General features: G+C 52.1%; 1 non-coding gene across 1 annotated transcript in view; it reads left to right on the plus strand.

Moving 5' to 3' along the window:
* The first annotated feature begins 4237 nt into the window (after positions 1 to 4237).
* Positions 4238 to 5000, plus strand: part of LOC124587064 — a 1910-nt gene continuing 1147 nt past the window's right edge. The window contains exon 1 of the ribosomal RNA XR_006975237.1: positions 4238 to 5000. This exon is cut by the window's right edge and continues 1147 nt beyond it. This is a non-coding gene — a ribosomal RNA (small subunit ribosomal RNA).

Below are 5000 nucleotides of genomic sequence, written 5' to 3' on the forward strand. Positions count from 1 at the left end.
ATTGTGCCTTAACCTAACCCGTATTGTGCCTTAACCTAACCCGTATTGTGCCTTAACCTAACCCGTATTGTGCCTTAACCTAACCCGTATTGTGCCTTAACCTAACCCGTATTGTGCCTTAACCTAACCCACGTTGTGCCTTAACCTAACCCACGTTGTGCCTTAACCTAACCCACGTTGTGCCTTAACCTAACCCACGTTGTGCCTTAACCTAACCCACGTTGTGCCTTAACCTAACCCACGTTGTGCCTTAACCTAACCCACGTTGTGCCTTAACCTAACCCACGTTGTGCCTTAACCTAACCCACGTTGTGCCTTAACCTAACCCATATTGTGCCTTAACCTAACCCATATTGTGCCTTAACCTAACCCATATTGTGCCTTAACCTAACCCATATTGTGCCTTAACCTAACCCATATTGTGCCTTAACCTAACCCATATTGTGCCTTAACCTAACCCATATTGTGCCTTAACCTAACCCATATTGTGCCTTAACCTAACCCATATTGTGCCTTAACCTAACCCATATTGTGCCTTAACCTAACCCATATTGTGCCTTAACCTAACCCATATTGTGCCTTAACCTAACCCATATTGTGCCTTAACCTAACCCGTATTGTGCCTTAACCTAACCCGTATTGTGCCTTAACCTAACCCGTATTGTGCCTTAACCTAACCCGTATTGTGCCTTAACCTAACCCGTATTGTACCTTAACCTAACCCGTATTGTGCCTTAACCTAACCCGTATTGTGCCTTAACCTAACCCGTATTGTGCCTTAACCTAACCCGTATTGTGCCTTAACCTAACCCGTATTGTGCCTTAACCTAACCCGTATTGTGCCTTAACCTAACCCGTATTGTGCCTTAACCTAACCCGTATTGTGCCTTAACCTAACCCGTATTGTGCCTTAACCTAACCCGTATTGTGCCTTAACCTAACCCGTATTGTGCCTTAACCTAACCCGTATTGTGCCTTAACCTAACCCGTATTGTGCCTTAACCTAACCCGTATTGTGCCTTAACCTAACCCACGTTGTGCCTTAACCTAACCCACGTTGTGCCTTAACCTAACCCACGTTGTGCCTTAACCTAACCCACGTTGTGCCTTAACCTAACCCACGTTGTGCCTTAACCTAACCCACGTTGTGCCTTAACCTAACCCACGTTGTGCCTTAACCTAACCCACGTTGTGCCTTAACCTAACCCACGTTGTGCCTTAACCTAACCCACATTGTGCCTTAACCTAACCCATATTGTGCCTTAACCTAACCCATATTGTGCCTTAACCTAACCCATATTGTGCCTTAACCTAACCCATATTGTGCCTTAACCTAACCCATATTGTGCCTTAACCTAACCCATATTGTGCCTTAACCTAACCCATATTGTGCCTTAACCTAACCCATATTGTGCCTTAACCTAACCCATATTGTGCCTTAACCTAACCCATATTGTGCCTTAACCTAACCCATATTGTGCCTTAACCTAACCCATATTGTGCCTTAACCTAACCCATATTGTGCCTTAACCTAACCCATATTGTGCCTTAACCTAACCCATATTGTGCCTTAACCTAACCCATATTGTGCCTTAACCTAACCCATATTGTGCCTTAACCTAACCCATATTGTGCCTTAACCTAACCCATATTGTGCCTTAACCTAACCCATATTGTGCCTTAACCTAACCCATATTGTGCCTTAACCTAACCCATATTGTGCCTTAACCTAACCCATATTGTGCCTTAACCTAACCCATATTGTGCCTTAACCTAACCCATATTGTGCCTTAACCTAACCCATATTGTGCCTTAACCTAACCTATATTGCGCCTTAACCTAACCCATGTTGCGCCTTAACCTAACCTATGTTGCGCCTTAACCTAACCTATGTTGCGCCTTAACCTAACCTACGTTGCGCCTTAACCTAACCTATATTGCGCCTTAACCTAACCTATATTGCGCCTTAACCTAACCTATATTGCGCCTTAACCTAACCTATATTGCGCCTTAACCTAACCTATATTGCGCCTTAACCTAACCTATATTGCGCCTTAACCTAACCTACGTTGCGCCTTAACCTAACCCACGTTGCGCCTTAACCCAACCCACGTTGCGCCTTAACCCAACCCACGTTGCGCCTTAACCCAACCCACGTTGCGCCTTAACCCAACCCACGTTGGGCCTTAACCCAACCCACGTTGCGCCTTAACCCAACCCACGTTGGGCCTTAACCCAACACACGTTGGGCCTTAACCCAACACACGTTGGGCCTTAACCCAACACACGTTGGGCCTTAACCCAACACACGTTGGGCCTTAACCCAACACACGTTGGGCCTTAACCCAACACACGTTGGGCCTTAACCCAACACACGTTGGGCCTTAACCCAACACACGTTGGGCCTTAACCCAACACACGTTGGGCCTTAACCCAACACACGTTGGGCCTTAACCCAACACACGTTGGGCCTTAACCCAACACACGTTGGGCCTTAACCCAACACACGTTGGGCCTTAACCCAACACACGTTGGGCCTTAACCCGCTCTGTAATTGTCATACGACGCGTTAAATTAGTGTAGTGTTGCCTAACTGCAACCCCCGCAATATAGTTTGCTACTCGCACTGCCTGGTCCCCAGTGTATCGCTTCATGTTAAACACCTTGCAGCGATACACTGTAATGTGGATGGCAGCAGGACGTACATGCTCAATGCCCTTCGCAGTTGTTCATTGGCATTCGCATGGCGAAGCACTTAGCCTACGCTGTGGTACGGCCTGTGTCAACTGTCCGCTGATGTTGTACGTCCAAATCACACACTGTACTGCACATTGGTCCTCATGTACTGAATGATACATCGTGGTACATGTGACCGTACAACGACTGCGCCAACAACGGCGAACCATGCGGTCCAACTGTTGTGCACTCAGCTATGTGTCGTCTCCCTATAAGAGCCGGATTGCAGTGTGGTATGCCCTGGATGGCGATCAGCATGAGCCGTCTGTTGATGTAGTGGCGCGTGTTGTCAGACGTAGTCGTCTCTTCTCACACACCGTGACAGCATGGTGCACTGCGTTCCACATCTGCGACATGCGACAGAGGCCGGTTGACAGTCGTTCGCGCAATGGACATCGCATACGTACGGGGGCCACCTTCCACGTGTTCGCGAAGCGTGCACATGTTGTTGCGTGTATGTGGGCAGACATAGTGTGTCGTGACACCTGACACAGGCATGCAACAATCGTTGAATTTGCAAATGGCGATGGACGTCTACGTTTGCTGGTGACGTTACGCAAATGAACAACTGGTAAACCGTTGTGGTGCGGTTGTTCTCGCTAGAGGTGAATCAGTGATGGCGACGATCGGTTGAGCTACCAACCGGTTGTTTCAGCGATACCCACCATGCCCACGAACGTGAATGGCATGTGGGTGTGAAGCGATACGCGGCGGTGGCTGGGTGGGACCGTCCCCGGCCGGTGAGGGGGGGCCTCCCGGCGTGCTGGCCGCGCGGTGCGTGGGCGCACGCGCTACAGCCGGCTGGTGGGGGCGGCCAGTGGCAGGCGCGCCGGCCGACGGAGGCGGCAGGCGGCGCAGCTGCGCGCCGGCGCACCCTGCACGCGGCGCCGTGCGGCCAAAGTAGGTCCTCGCGGGCCCGGTGCGAAGCGCGGTGGACATCTGCAGTGTGCTGGTCCGATTGAGGACTGTGTGCGCTGAGGATGCGCCGCCGCCCGGCGCTCGGCGCCGCGACGCCGTCTGCTGCTCGGTCGCCTCTGCGGTTCTCGCAGGTGGTTTGTATCGCAGCTGTGCGGACGTGTTGGCGCGTGCGCTGTGCTGGGAGAGTTCGCTTCGGCACCCAAGTGGGGCTTTTGTCCTTCTGTGGCGCTGGCGTTGGAGCTGCCGGCCACCGTAGGTGGCGCGTGTTGTCTCCCGCCGGCAATGCCACGACAGCACGCTCCCGGGCCTCTGTCGGCAGCGGCAAGCTCAGTTGGGAGCACGGGTGGTCGCACCTAAAGCGTCTACTCGCCAAACTCCGGGCGATTGCGCCTCTCTCGAACCCGACCAAGTACTTAGGACGGCGCTGCGCGCCGCCGGGACCTGAGAGGGTTTCGAGGTGTATCGTGCAGGGGAGCTCAGCCTCCTCCTGTTTGCAGAATAATTGAGCGGACGCTTGCGTGTTCGCGCGGGCCCCCGGGACACACTCCCGGGCGGCCGGCTGCTCAGCTCTAGTTGACGCAGCTCCCTGGTTGATCCTGCCAGTAGTCATATGCTTGTCTCAAAGATTAAGCCATGCATGTCTCAGTACAAGCCGCATTAAGGTGAAACCGCGAATGGCTCATTAAATCAGTTATGGTTCCTTAGATCGTACCCACGTTACTTGGATAACTGTGGTAATTCTAGAGCTAATACATGCAAACAGAGTCCCGACCAGAGATGGAAGGGACGCTTTTATTAGATCAAAACCAATCGGTCGGCTCGTCCGGTCCGTTTGCCTTGGTGACTCTGAATAACTTTGGGCTGATCGCACGGTCCTCGTACCGGCGACGCATCTTTCAAATGTCTGCCTTATCAACTGTCGATGGTAGGTTCTGCGCCTACCATGGTTGTAACGGGTAACGGGGAATCAGGGTTCGATTCCGGAGAGGGAGCCTGAGAAACGGCTACCACATCCAAGGAAGGCAGCAGGCGCGCAAATTACCCACTCCCGGCACGGGGAGGTAGTGACGAAAAATAACGATACGGGACTCATCCGAGGCCCCGTAATCGGAATGAGTACACTTTAAATCCTTTAACGAGTATCTATTGGAGGGCAAGTCTGGTGCCAGCAGCCGCGGTAATTCCAGCTCCAATAGCGTATATTAAAGTTGTTGCGGTTAAAAAGCTCGTAGTTGGATTTGTGTCCCACGCTGTTGGTTCACCGCCCGTCGGTGTTTAACTGGCATGTATCGTGGGACGTCCTGCCGGTGGGGCGAGCTGAAGGCGTGCGACGCGCCTCGTGCGTG

Source organism: Schistocerca americana, unplaced genomic scaffold (assembly GCF_021461395.2).
Source record: "Schistocerca americana isolate TAMUIC-IGC-003095 unplaced genomic scaffold, iqSchAmer2.1 HiC_scaffold_571, whole genome shotgun sequence".
Classification (NCBI taxonomy): domain Eukaryota; kingdom Metazoa; phylum Arthropoda; class Insecta; order Orthoptera; family Acrididae; genus Schistocerca; species Schistocerca americana.